Here is a 15,496-nt window from a genome sequence, read left to right on the forward strand (position 1 = left end):
ACCACACCATCTTAAAATTTCTCCCTGTCATCCAAGGGATTTTGCAGCTACCTTAAAATAAGTCCTAAACAAAGAGATGTAGCTTTACTTTCAATACAGTTTGAGATTTGTCACTGACTTTAATAAAAGCAGGACTCAAATCTATAAACACTATTCAAACACAATGAAAGAAGATGGACATCTAACCATGCAGCTGACTCATCTCAAATAAATGGTACATGATTTAGAAACCAATCATAATCTGTCTTCACACCCTTTCTTGAAAATAATGCAATTTGAAGGAGTTTTATCCAAATATCACTGCTCTGGAAATCATCATGAAAACTGTGCTGAGAGCATGACATCAGAGTACATGTCCGAAGGTCCACAGAAATTTTCTATGGAAGATACACTGAGCAGCAGTTTTAAGGACAGGCTTATCATTTAAAAATTGTCTATTAAGCATAAAGGAATACAGACCAGAATGCTAGCAAAACCCCCAAAACTTAAAAAAAAAGTTTTAATGCAAAAATACCACAATAGTACTAGACATTAACAAGGCAGCATGAGAAGAAATAATAAATTCAGGAGTAGTATTGCCCTAATGGTCCAGTGGGTAGGATACAGAACTGAAAACTCCTGCATGCAGAGAAAACAGGGAGTCTCACGTACTCTCAAAGGAGTTCACACTATCAGGGCAAGGAACACACATGAATATACAGAGAATTAAAAGTTAAAGGTTGTTGGTTTCTTTCCTGATAACTTGAGAAATGAATAAGGCTTTTCAAAGCTTTTATAAATTCTATGGCACAAACTTTGGCCAGGAAGGCAGTAATTTCTCATCCTCCTGATACAGTTTTATGACAGTGACTTTTACAGGAGCACAGAGCAACAGAAAGCAATTGCCACAACCTAGGCAGATCTGCTGACCTAAAATAGAAAGAGAACTCATTTATAAAATAAAGTGGTGTCTGAGTAGCTGTCAGCACTCAGCAGAGACAACTAAGTCACCCTGATGTGTGTTGCTGAATGATGGATAGAAATAGGGTACAGGTAGGGGGAGTTTTGTTGTCTGAGTGAGGCAGGGATGGAGTTGGGATTCAGTGGCCCATGCACTAGAAGGAAAAGATGCAATACCACAGCATAGCAGGCAATATTCTGGTTTCAGACTTCTTTGCCTTCCACTTAATTCTACTTTATTTAATAGAGAGAGGAATCTATTGGTCATAGTACCTGAGGGTATGTTCGAAAACCCTATCATGTGTTAGAAAACAGCATGACATTCCTAAAGTACTGGTCTTTAACTTCATAGCCCCATTCACATCCTCCAGACCACTGGTCTGTTTAGGGTTTCTGGGCATCATGAGTATTTAAGTCCATGCCAGGTACTCAACAGGGATGTACAGAATGGCACACACACCATTGGTCTGAAAGACTACAATGCTTTGTCTAAGATGTCATACACAGAAAATACTGCAGTCCTTCAACAAAAAATACCCTCCAAATTATTTTTGGGTGAAATTCAAGGCAGTGAATCTGACTACTCAATCTCACGTTGATCTAGGCTGTTCAACAGCTTTCAATCCTTTCAGCTACGCCCATCTAATTTTCTTTGTTCCAAGCAGTGTGTTTTTTCTAGCTTGATCACTTTCTCCCTTTGCTCTACTGTCTTCTACATAGGAGTAGGAGTACAAATGAGGGAAAAACAAGAACCATTTCATTGTAGTATTTTTCATTTGAGGACTGCTTTATATGTTTATGTGAATGAAACTGAAATGTGAATAAAATTGAGTGTGCTCTGTTTTATTTTATAGAAAAGTCCTGAAAATAACAGAGAGGATCATTTTCCAGTTGACATAGCAAGTCAGAGCCAGAGATCTCGGGTTCTCAGATGTGAACATTCACACACCTCAGAGAGAATGATTTTCCAAAAGTAGATTCCAATGCCTGTCTGCAATTTAAATGAATAACAGCAAGATAAGGTCTTTTGATTTCCCTCAAATTGAAATATTGCAATAACTGGGCATTTTTGAAAGTCTTAACACAGGTTTCTATTGCAGAAGTTAAATAACACTTTTCTCCAACATGCAGTCCAGAGTGGCATATGAGAAGCACACAAAGATATAAGGGCATACATTGCAACAGATATAGCTGATGGGGTTGTAAAGACACAGGTATTTTCGTGTCATCTCAGGAGCAGTACCAACATTGCTCACTGCAATATAAACAGATAACTTCTGTAATAATAATAAAATTTCAAGATGTTTCTATTCTAAAAAAACTAATATGCAAGATGGAATTTCCTCATGTTTAACATCTGGTAGAAATAACCACGGAGCTCTTCTGTTGCCATGCAGCATGAATGTGTCAAAAAGGTCCAAGAGTTGAGTCTATTGCACAACCAGTTCCTGAAGCAGTAGGATCAAGACAAGGACCAACAGTCAAACTGAGCTTCACAAACATTTCTCCTATTAAAAGTGACTGGCTGGTGAAGCACCATAGCATCATTCTTCACTGATGACTCCATTCACAAAATGAGGAAGTATCCCAACATCCCAGTAAAATACCACATAAAGAAGTTTTCAAGGGTACTTTATCTAACATAAAAAAAATATCTTCCACCCCCACCTAAGCAGTTGGCAACTTCAAGGATCTCTCATAATATAAATATTCCACGGGCAGTATAAATTCAATAGCATTTTCAAAAAATAACATTACTCTGGTTTTGCAGCAAGATGACTCTGGCAAGTAATTTACAGTTTCTGCAGTGCTCTACACTCTCTGTTGCTCTTAGGTAATAGCAATATAATGTGTTTGGTTTTTTTCTGCATATCTGTGTGCTGAAAGTGCAGAAACCTATAATATAGAAGCTATTAGAGATCTATAAATTATACAATATATATTCTAGGAGGTCAGATTTTACCACTACTCTAATGCAATACTAAGCTGAATAAAACCAATTTTTTTATTAAGAATCATGATATTGTTTCAAAGCAACAAGCGTCGGCTTTATACTCTTAGCTGTGTGAAATTGCTTTTGTGCTTGCTTGTTGGTTTCAGTTTTTTAAGACATTAGGAAGTCTCAAAAGCTCTAACAGAAATGAGCAGTAGCTTAACTATGCAAGACCCATTACCTGACCTTCAAGACTGGAAACAAAAAGGCATCATCAGCTTGGGGTGTCCATGCTGGGCTCAAAACATCCTGAAGATAAGGATGCGGCATATTTTCTTTTAGTGAAGAACTGGCAGTTAATATCCAAAGCAGAAGCTCTAATAGGCATGTTCTTTCACATTACCTAAACTGAAGGCAAATGATGACCTTGCCCTAGGGCATGAGTAACATTCTTTTTTCCTAAGATGAAAATAAAAATAGTATTGTCTGTTTTACTTTCCAGAAGAGAATGATCAGCAACTGCTGAAAACCTTCCCGGGTGAAATAAAGTAGGTCAGGAATCAGTCAATGGCAAAGCCTTTCAGAAAACTACCAGCAAATGAAATGTGTGGGAAGGAAAGAAGTGGGCCTGTGATTTCTCATCCGTTCAGCCTTTCAAATGTGTAGGCTGCTGTTTAAGGTAGAACTGAGACACAGCTACTTAGACATCAACTCCATAGCCATGTTACTTTTGAAGACCAGTTCTCAGATCAAAACCTAGGAAAAGAAAACTGGAATAGCAGCTCCAGAACCAAGACATATCCTGCCTCAGCATCTTGTCTTCTCTTTCAGTCAATGTGAAAGAGAGAGGGCATAAGCACGAGGGACCCATGCCAGTAGCCCCCTCTTTGTGCTCCCTCCTAGGTACATCAAGGTGTGTCATCACAGCTTCGTTCCTGCTAACTGACTGAAGGTGTTGGCTGCAGCTGGCTGGCCTGAGCTTCATCCCACCACCGTGCTGCACCTTTCGATCAGATCAACAGAGCAAGAGGAGAGCCTGTGGCACTACCCCTCAGCTACAGATTTACAGTCCAACACGGTCCTGTTAAAAAGGATACTGTCCTACTATGAGACATTTTGATCTCAATACTCTAATACACTTTTCCATTTGAGCTTGCACATGCCTTGATTTCCATCAGCCTCGAGTAACCTCAGAGTGACACTAGAGCCTGCTGAGCCAGGAGCTTGCTGGTGACCAGGATGTCATGCTGGAGAATGATTAGGTTTTTCAATAGAAAAGTAGTAATGCAGCAGGATGGAAACCTTCCCTTTATTCATCCACATCACATGGTGACTGAAGAAACAAAAATTACCTTATTTGGCTTCTTACCTCCTCAACCTACACAAGTGTAGGATTCCCCAGCCACTATCACATCCTAACCATGCAAAAAGTTTCATTTTTTTCTTTTCCACAGATGAAAGACATACACCTCCTACCCCGCACCATTCTAGATTAAAAGGCAGTTTTGGGGAAAGTTCTAACATTATTTCTTGTCATCCACTCAGTCATACAATTTTTCCTTTTGGATTTAAGCTTCATTTGAGGGATGGTTTCTTTTTTTACTTTTTCTTCTAAGGATAAAAGGTGTTCAAAGATAAATCAAAATCCAACAATCCTCTTAGAAAAATACTGTCAAGGCTGGATAAAGTCCAATTAGATAGATAGCCATTTGCTGCCCTTCCTTGAATCCAGGAAATCCAGAGAAACTACACTAATATAATGAGATTTTCTCTGGAAAGAAGCAAATGTCATTTAGTCACTAGGCCTTATTTTTTTTTTAGTATTCATCCCTGTTGTGTACGATCCCTCCCAGGCTGCTTACTCAAATTATCCAGTGGGGCAGCTTATCCAGTGGAGCAGCAGGAGTATTAAAATTCTAGGGTTTTCTATGTCCTCCAAACCCTGCCAGCTCAGAAAACCTCTCAGCACACAGGCAAAATAAAAGCCGAATACAAAGCACACATCTGTCAACTCACAGGAAAAATCAGCTTCCCCTGTTGCTATTCTTGTGTCCTCCTTGGACAGTAATTTCTAAATTAAGTAGCCACTACACCAAAATTGAAACCAGTTCTAAGAACTCCAGAAAACAACAGGAGTTAATAGATATTGCTTATACAGTGAATGCCACAGTGCTAGTGACCCAGAATCCCTGGGATCTCTCTTGGTTCTGTCTTGATAAACTCTGTGATCTTGGACATGGCCCTGCACATTCTGGTGATAACTCTTCCAGACTATTTAGATAGCAAACCTTCTAACAAAGTCCCACCCCATGACAATTTTGCACAGGGTCCAGGCCAGCAGAGTTACATCTCTACAAATTGCTGGCAATTACCTCTGATTGAAAAAATTAAGCACCTGCTTTCAAAGTATCCAAGTCAGACGTCAACTTTCTTGCCCCTGATGATGTGAGAGTGGGAGAACTAAGTTATGTTTTTAACATTGGTATATAGGAGTGGAAGACTGGGCTGAAACAAGGAGATGAGATCCTAGCATGTTCCTCACAGGAGAAATACTCCAAGTAAACAACAGTATTGCCATATCTCCCACACAGTAGGCATGACACGGAATGAAAGAAGGCATAAGAAGGCAGGAAAGAATACATGGGGGTTAAAAAGTCTGGACAGACCCTCTCACATTGAATGTATGAGATTGATTGAGTGTTGGTGCAGTCAGCTGCATGTCACCAGATGCTGTCAAACTGGGGCTATTGTTTTCACAAGCTTAGGCCAGTGTGAATCAATTGAATGTGTATCATTGTTTAGTTCCCCAAGCTGAGGACCTGACCTGACCTGACCAGATCAGAAAAGGAGCTGTAAGGAGAACATAACTCTCAAAGAATGAATTAATTTAGTTGATTTAAACGCATTATATTTGCACACATATACAGCCAGATTCCTCACTTTCCCAAACGGTAAATGCTGTAGCTGCACTTATATAAAGCAAGCATAACTGGAAATCAGAAGAAAAAAATTGCTCAATTTTCAGTTGTATTTATTTTTGCTGACTTCCTTGAAAGCAACGCAGCTCTTGTTAGACTATGGTCTCGGGTCATAGATGATATATAAATAGGAGGCGGGTATGCTCCAATCAGTGGGCAGTCTGTGGCTGCCATCTGGTGGGTAAATGTAAAAATTACATAAGGAAAATAAGGAAATAACTCCTATCTCTCGATCAAGCTTTTTTAAACTGCATTTTTAAAGAATATGTGTGTATTATCTGTTTCTTTTATTTCGGGGTTAGTAACATGTACGAGATATTCCAAGAGTCATTATTAATATATGCAAGTTCTCAGGAATTTAATTCTCATTACCTTTTGCTTCCAGAAATCATCAATTATTGTGTCCTCCCTCCCCCTCCCTCATGTAACTTATGCTCTGAAGACTAGATGTAAAAAAACTTGCTCTAAAAAGTAGTTGCATGTAGAAGGGCAAGAGATTCTCATGTGGTCTTCATCCCTTGTCTAGCAGAACACCAACCCTGCAGTCATTGCCACCCCCACCACTCCTGTACCAGCACATCCCTAGATCCTTTAGAATCTGGACTATATTGTCACACAGTAACAGAAGGTGTTGATTGGTTGTGATGTCCAGGAGGCTGATATTGAGGAGGTCAAGAGCTCCAGAAGAGGGACTGATGATATGCACATTGTGAGGAAGTCTAATGACTGAGGTTTAATGCTACTCAGGATGCAATTCTATTAAGTTTATGTAGGATAGATTGTTCGCTTTCACTTCCCCATCAAAATCCTTGCAATTTAGGGCTGTTCTATTTACATTTTCAAAATAGCATTTATTCTCCCCAGCTTCCCTCTTTCTATGCTGTCTTTTCAAATAACTTTGTCTTGTTCCAACAAAAGAACAAGTTGCTATTGGAAACATTTCTTTTTTAGTCCCTTCTGTAGGACTGTCTGAAGGATTCACCCTGGGGTTCAGAATGTAGAACACAATTTCTCCAAGGACTCGGTGAAATACTGTGAGTAAGTCTGACTGCCTTTATTTAAATTCTTCAGGTGAGGAAGAAATGATTACACGTTTTGGTAAAATACTCATGTAAAACCTTCAGTCAAATATATATGTTTACAGTGCCATATTTCACAGGCATCCCTACATATGCATAGCACTAGTCCCACCTGAGGATGCAGGTGCCCCTATAGCACAAATTAATAATACAGCACATGAAATCTCACATATGATCCACATATGAAAATTAATGTAATTTTATTCCAATGATCACATTTATAGATTTGGATGCTAAATGAAGTCAACCTTCACAGCTCCTTCTTAGCATACAAGAAATATCCAGTAAGTTCTCAACAACTTGTTTATTTTAGTAATCTTTTAGCAACAAAACCTAAAGTCTGAATCAATTTCACTGACCATCATCAACTGCTGATGGGACATACTGAACTGATCACCATACATACCTACTGCCATGTATTTTTTCGCTTCAGTCATCCACTGTGGAGGTGCAGGAATTGTGTTTGGTTTGTATTTCTCACATTTGTGAAGAGATCTTTTTTCGTGATAATGGTATTCAGCAACGAAAACAGATTAAGACATGAATGGGACCTGATATCTCATGCCTGCCATTCACATAGAAAGAAACAAAAAGATAGACATGGCAGGTCTCCTCAGAGTCACTATTTTCATTTACCTCACACTTGAAGGTTCAGAGGTAGATGTAATTTTAAACCACAGAGGCATTGGAATTATTAAGTTATCTCTTAAGAAGAAAAGGCATTTACAGCTGAAGTAAGTAATCTTGTCGTGAGAAGGACTGGACCCCACAGAATCAATTTCATTCACCTCGAAAGCTGGCAGAATCTCATTTCAGTCAATTTAGTGTAGTGCTTGTTTCAAGCTCCACTAGAATGATGCATTTTCAACATAAAAAGGCTCAGCAGAAGAGGGTTTTTCTTACACTGCTGGGTAGGACAGCCAACATGACTGAATCCTTGAAGTGAATTTCTTTCTTCAAACAATATCAAATTCACTGTCTGAACATGGAAAAACAGATGTTAGCACTTCCTTTTCACATAGAGTTTCAGAGAACTGATGACTTCTCTTTAGAGGTCAGGGCAGGAGAATGAATTTTTCCCCTTACACTGCAGGACTTCCACAAGAGTTATTTATTTTAAAGAGTTGTTTATTTCTTGCCTTGCCTTTCTTCAGCTTCTGTCTTTAATCTGAACTCTGTCCTTTGCTCACATTTTTTTCTACAGCTGCATATACTTTTATTGCTCTCCCAATTGCTTTCTTTATCAGGAGGTTGAGTGCACTTCAATTTGTCCTTCACATGGTGATCACACAAAGTTCAGGAGTCTGATTTACTTGTGTATCATTCCAATTTCACGCCAGTGCAGTTTCTTTTTAAAAAGACTAGAGAGGAAAACTGCTGTGGTTCAGGCCAACACTACAGGTTTGTATGCAGTACTCAAAATCATTCAAGTATTTAGGTGCCTGGGGGACAGTTCCCAGGCCACTGGGATATTCCTCAAGGAAAGACAGTGCTTGAAATATGCAGACAAACGGAGGGGAGGAAAAACCTCCCCAATTTTAATTGACAGTGGAAATTATGATACAGTAAGTAGAACTTTCTCTGGTAGCATTTCATTTTTCTACATGCACACAGTGCATAACTATCTTTGTCAAAACAATTTTCCTTTGCAATTGCAGCAGTTGCACATGCAAAGAACTAGTTAGCTCATTGTCTGAAAGAAGAATGCAGACTTACAGAATACTACAGTCTGGCTTTGGAATATTGTAGTCTTGTGGACAGTCCAGGACACAGTACTGAGAAATCAGAGAATTTTGTGTCTACTACAATGACCTCAGATAAGTCAGAAAGACTCTGCACTTCAGACTCTATGAGGATCAAAAGTATAATGCATAAAGTGTTTCAAACAATCCAGGACAAATGGTGCTAAGGCCAAGTATTCTAATTTCTCTGTATAATAAAGAGCATAAAAAGAAGTAAAGGAGCATGAAACCTTCAACCACAGAATTATCCTGAATAGGACAAAAGTTGAAATAGACATTGTAAACTTCTTAAGCAAATACTTATTTCTTACATCTGACCACAAAAATCCCACTGAAAATTATTAGCCTCTCATTTCTGAGAAAATAAAATTCACAACAGGAAACTATTAAAAAAATAAGCTTCATATTTTGTATTATGATGTAATCACACAACAAACACAAATGTCCATAACAGCAGTGCCTATTTTTAACTTGTTTTTAAAAGTTAAAGCCACTATGTCTTGTACACCAACAGAATTGAAATGGTTTTCTGCTTCTGTCTACTAAATCTCTTCCAGCTGCAACAGAAAATTTTAAAGAATAAGCAGCTAGGAACAGACAAATAGCCCAAATGCATACAATAGTGATAATCACAGCAACAAAACTATTCTATAAAATTCCAAGAATACATGCTGGCTAACTGTGACTCACCGTCAATAAAGAGGGGTATTTAATAGGCAATACAATTTAAGTCTGTGCAAATAAGCACAGAAAAAAACCCCTCTTTTCTTTTGCTCCTGTAGCATGAAAAACCTAGGATATTTGTAGGCTTCAGAGCCCTCCAGTGCAGCTTTGAGGAAAGCAAAAATGGTCAGGATGCTCATCTTAAGGCAGCTGCAACATGACTAAACTGCAGTTTATTGATTTCTCGAGAGGCACATATTTTGATATCAGCTATGCTCTAACATCTGAGAGAGTTTCCATGCATACATTAGTCTGCTTCATTCTCCTTGTTTTCCACACTGACACCCCAGTCTTTGGTGCAAGAACAACAGGAAGAATATGTACTTGCAGTACTTACAATATGGGAAAGACCAGTGCCCTGGGAAGGCAAAAGCTGAACACACAGAAGAAATTCTGTATATTTCTATAAAAACTTGTTCTTAAGCTGTAGAATGATTCAAGGCAATTCAGCCATGGTGGAGTCAATTCTGCAGAAACAACAGACCATTTATGTTCTCATGGTGACCTTAACACAGGGCACCTTGAGCTGATTCAACATTCTGCTGCCAGAAAAGGGGCAGATACTCCCTGCTATCACATATGCAGCCTGTCTGCCTCCTCCACATACCAAATCAACACCGTAATCCAGCAGTAAACTGAAGTTGAGAGCAGTAAATACTCTTCTGTGCCATAGTGATGAAACCTAATGAATCCATTCATTAGCAGGCCAGTGAGTACCACAGTTGGAAGAGAACTGAGTTGTGAAGCCAAGAGCAGTAGTAACAGCAAAAGCTACTCATTCTATATGAAAAGCTTTTAAATCAGCACAGGCACCTTCCCTTAACTTTGTACCTCTGCATCTTGCAACACTGGAGCTGTTGTTACAACTGGTTACAGTTGCGAATTTCCTCAGGTCTTTCCATGTGTAGCCCAGATCCTTGTGGGCCTTTACACTAGTTCACAGTACCTTCCTCTTCCTTCTTTCACAGTGTACTACCCCAAAATGCTGTACTATTTGAATAACCAATCTCCCTTCTGCAAATAGATGGATATTTACTTCCATGACCTCTGTAGAAGTTAGTGTTCCAGCATTTCATTAGGAAGGCCCAGAAGATGGGAGCACAGGTATTTCAGACACAGTAACAAGTAGCACCACACAAGACAGAAGGGAGTCAACAAAAGAGTGCTCCTGGATGGGTAGTTACTGTGGCAAATTCATTACCATTTCCTTTAGGGTGTAAAAATTAATTCCCTTGGAGACCTTTAAGATCTGGGAGAGGAGGAAAGAGGATACAAAAAGAACCCAGAAGAGGGAAGGAGGACAAAATGAGTGAGCCACGACAGTAGAAAAGCAGCCTTGCCGCTGCTGCTTTTTTTGACAGTCACCAGAGTCACAGGAGAAGGAATCTTATCACAGCAATACTCCACAGATCTCCAAGCTCACAGCATAGGGTCAAGGCACAAACCCAATACAGCAGGTAATAAACTTGATTACCAATTATTCAAATCGAGGATGTAAGAGAAATAAGGAGACTTTTTTAGTAGGGTCTGTTTTGATAGGACAAAAGGAAATTATTTTAAACTAAATGAGTGTAGATTCAGACTAGATATAAGGAAGAATTTCTTTACAACGAGGATGGTAGAACAGTGGAACAGGTTGTTCAGGAAGGTGGTGGATATCTCATGCCTGGATAGATAAAGGCCAGGTTGGAAAGGGCTCTGAGCAACCTGGTCTAGTTGAAGATGTCACTGTGCATGACAGGGGGGTTGGCTGAGGTGGACTTCAAAAGTCTCTTCCAGTCCAAACTATTCTGTGAACCTATGATTCTAGGATTGCTTAGTGCTTTAAGTAGGCACAGAAGCAGCATTCTCACTTCTTTTTACAGAGACCTGTAAGGAGAAAAATATTAAGCAAGCTCCCCTTTTCTTTCCAGTACATAGCCATATGTGGCACCTTGCAGAACGGGATGTTTCAGAAGCACTGTAGGGACTTGTGAAAAATCAAAAGCAGCATGTTTTCTAGGCACCTTCGAAGTTTAATCTAGGCACTTTCTTATGCAAATACATTGAGAAGAGTGTATAGTATGGGAAAGGAAAACATTAGCTATAAAACTAATTATTTGCATGCCTGATACGAATAAAAAGTGTGAAACTGATATTTTGAATTGTTTGAAAATACGAAGTTAGAATAAAGTATAAGAAAAGATTTCTAGGTGAAAAGACTTCTAGGTTTCATTTCATGCTGTTCTATTGAAATTTTACAGCAATTTATGCAATTTATTTCACTTGTGAAGTATGGTAACAATAACAAAATACATAAAATTTAATTAGTGATTGTTTCTATAGTATAATAAAGACTTGGAACTCATTAATTTGTTTCTTCTTTTTTTTTTTTTTTTTTTTTTAAGGAAATGATTTCATCCTATAGAACCCCTGGGAAATAGGCAAGTCTTTTTATTTTACTATCTGTACCTCAAATTTTCAACAGAGAAACACAGACTTTAACATTTACAAAGCAGACCACATATTAATCCACAAGCACCTCTCTATTAAAATTACAGAATCATAGCAAACATTAGAAGGCACCCCAGAAGGTCAAGTCAGACTGACTCCTGCTCAAAACAGAGCTAGGATCCAAGTTAGATCAGGTTGCACAGGGCTTTGTTCAGGTGTTTGGAGAAATTCCAAGAATTTTTATGCCACATCTTTGGTCAGACTGCTCCCATGCTGAAGGCCCTGCAATCATGAAACAACTTCTAGTTGTTTAAAGAAGGCTTGGCCCATTTTCTCAGCTTGATAGAGAAGTCAGTAGCAGGTGACCCCCATGATGTCCTCTTGCTGGCCTCCTCTCAAACCCTGACACATAATTCCACAGCAGAACTCCATGCATTTAAGCATCTTCTTTTCATCTACTCTCTCACAGTTAAAACCGTAACAAAGACTGGCAGCTATAAGCAGACACATCTTTATTTGACAAATTATAAAGGCTGTCCTTGGACACCACATTAGTGTTACCTCCACACTAAACTGGCTGTTCCTCCAGCGGGTTGTAAGCGACCCCACCAGTTCCACCTTCTTTGTTTTATGTCCTAAACAAAAGAATTCAGAACCTACTAACTCTAACATCTGTCAAAATAGCTTTGTGACTCAGAGTAATGAAAGGCTACTGCAAAAACCAGCACTGAGACAACTTTTCTCTATCCCTTCCCAAGTCCCAAACCTGAGTAAACTCAGAGCATGCATTCAGTAGGTATATGAAGAACCCTCCCCACAAATATTTCCGAGTGTTACGTGCAGTAAATTACTGTGACATTTTCACATGCTAAAGGGCCAGCAAAGAATAGAGTTAACCTGCAAGTGTATAAAAAGAAAGTAACACAGAAGTTGAACTTATTGTATCTGTATTTGAACAACACCTTAGCATACAAATAGGTTCCTCAACATCTGCAAGTAAAGATCTTACCATTGGTTGCAATCGGACCTAAGCAGAACTGTGTCACGGTAAATTATATATAAGTGGATAATCCTAAACAAAACATTGCCCAAAATTTGCATCTCAAAACCAGCAAGTTTGTTTCTTCAAGCAGGTGAATTGAAAAAGAAAAATTTTCATACATTCCTTGAATCTCAGAGATAAGAAAAAATAATTTCTAGTACTTTGATTAGTAGAAGATTTTTCACAGAAACAGGAGAAGCATTAACTTTTCTTACTTTTGGTTTAATGAAATGGCTTTGCCTACAAAGTGACCTGTATGATTCTGTATAGAAAAAGCATAACATTTTATGCATTTATCACAACCACCATTTACTCTTGAATAAATTTTTTCTATGACCTTTGGATGCTGCTATTGTATGTTTAAAGTTCATAATGTGCTGCCTAAGCTGCAAGCACACTGAAAAACGATATATAAAACATCTCAAAGCAGTAATTCAGAACTTCTAAGTGGTGTGGGCAGGTCAATTATTTTTAGAGTACTGAACACCACCAAACTTTTGACAATATTCCCATGTCAATTTCCTCACTGCTCCTTTCCATCTTATTTGACTTGAAAAAGTATGGCCATAAACCACTGGGATTGATTAAATCCCTCTGGAATATTAATCAAGAGATATGTTTTTGTTCAGTGCCTAGTCCCATGGTGCTTCATTAACCTAATTTCCAAGTGCTTCAAAAACTAATTAACTGATCCAGGGGCTCTCCCAAAGGTTCCTTATGCCCAAAGGTGCCCTGGCCATATTAATCTTTCTAAGAATACCAAAAGACATGTCCATTCTTCAGCCCACTTAACACTGTCTTGGTTCCATCATCCACCAGTGAATAGTTGAGGAGAAGCAAACACAGGCACATTATGCAGGTACAGGATGGGGAAGGAAAACAGACTGCAGGATAGAGGTAAAACCTTCCACCACGCACATTTCCAAACCAACTGTCAATAAGCTGATGGCAACTTGTCAGGCATCTGAGTTTTACTTTACAATGTGACAGAGTACCCTGCTCAGAGTATCTCTATAAGCAGGACTTTTGCACAGTAGTGTCAGACTGCATACGATAGTGCAAAGCAGGAGACACGACCAGTATCACAACCAACACTTCTGCTTTCGACAGTAGACCTCAAATGTTCCTGTATCAAGATTTCCTAGCGCAATAGGCTCTGCAGATGAGGCAATGCAAAGTCCAATGTCTGGAATTCATCCTAGGTTCAGGTTTTGCCTGCATCAGCAAGTAGTGTGGCTCAATAGAAGCAGCCCTGTAGAGTGCACAGTCCTTGCGCTGCTGCTGCGTACAAACTGCCCGTACTGTATGTGGACACGGGTACAACACAGTTACAGACTTTTTGTCTTAAACATCAGCTGTCTCCCTTGCTGGAGCCTGAGCAAGGGTTCTGAGGATGAAAATCCACACAGAGCCAGTGAGGTCACCTCTGCAGGCAAAGTTCCACTCTGTTCACGGCCTTAAAGGTACAGTCTTATCCCAAATATGACAACTGAACTGAATGGGGGGGTTTTTTGCAAAATCATACAGTGAAAATCTTGAGAGGAGAAAAAAAGACACCAGCAAAGTCAAAAGTGCAGAAAGTTTCAGCCTTGTCCTCAAACCGGCAGCTGGATGAACCCACTCTCTTTGGGGCTGTGCCTCCATAAAATGGAAGGAAGCACAGGGCATGGAGATACATGATAGTCAACCCACCTTCACAGGGGCACATATCTCTCTGAAGAGTCTTTATAGCCTGTCAGAATGTGTTGGGTATTGGAGTAAAATGTTTCTTAAAATATGTATTTTAAAACACTGGCTTTTACATTTCTTTCCCCTCAGATTTGCCTTGCTGGTGTTGCCAACTGTGGTGTGTGGCCCATGGAGGACAGCATGGCATAGCACAGTGTGACAAATCCACAGCAAGCCAGGTGTGGAAGTCATTGCTCTGCGTTCTCACTTAGCTTTGTAATAAATCAAAAGAAATGTGTGCCCAGGTGGCCAAGAAGGCCAATGGCATTCTGGCCTGTATCAGCAATAGTGTGGCCAGCAGGACAGGGAAGTGATTGTCCCCCTGTACTCAACACTGGCAAGATTGAACCTTGAATCCTGTGTCCAGTTCTGGGCCATTCACTTCAGGAAGGACACTCCAGTATCCAGAGAAGGGCAATGAATCTGGTGTAGGGTCTGGATTGCATGTCCCATGAGAAGCAGCGGAAGGAGCTGGGGATGTTTGGCCTGGAGAAAAGGAGGCTCCTTATCACTCTCTACAATTGCCGGAAAGGAGGGGGCAGCCAGGTGGGGATCGACATCTTCTCCCAGGCAACCAGTGACAAAACAAGAGGGGATAACCTCAAGCTGTGCCAGGGGAGGTTCAGTCTGGACATTAAGAAAAGTTTCTTCATAGAAGGGGCGATTAGACATTGGAATGGGCCCAAGGAGGTGGTGTAGTCACTGCCCTTGGAGGTGCTTAAGGAAAGACTGAATGTGGCACTCGGTGCCATGGTCTTCTTGATGTGGTGGTGTTCGGTCATAGGTTGGACTCGATGATCTCAGAGGTCTTTTCCAACCTAACTAATTCTGTGATTCTGTGAAACACGGGGCGGCAGGATACCGGAGGGGTCTGGCAGAGGGGAGGTGGGCAGCGTGGA

This window comes from Corvus brachyrhynchos, unplaced genomic scaffold, assembly GCF_000691975.1.
Source record: "Corvus brachyrhynchos isolate BGI_N302 unplaced genomic scaffold, ASM69197v1 scaffold44, whole genome shotgun sequence".
In the NCBI taxonomy this organism is placed as follows: domain Eukaryota; kingdom Metazoa; phylum Chordata; class Aves; order Passeriformes; family Corvidae; genus Corvus; species Corvus brachyrhynchos.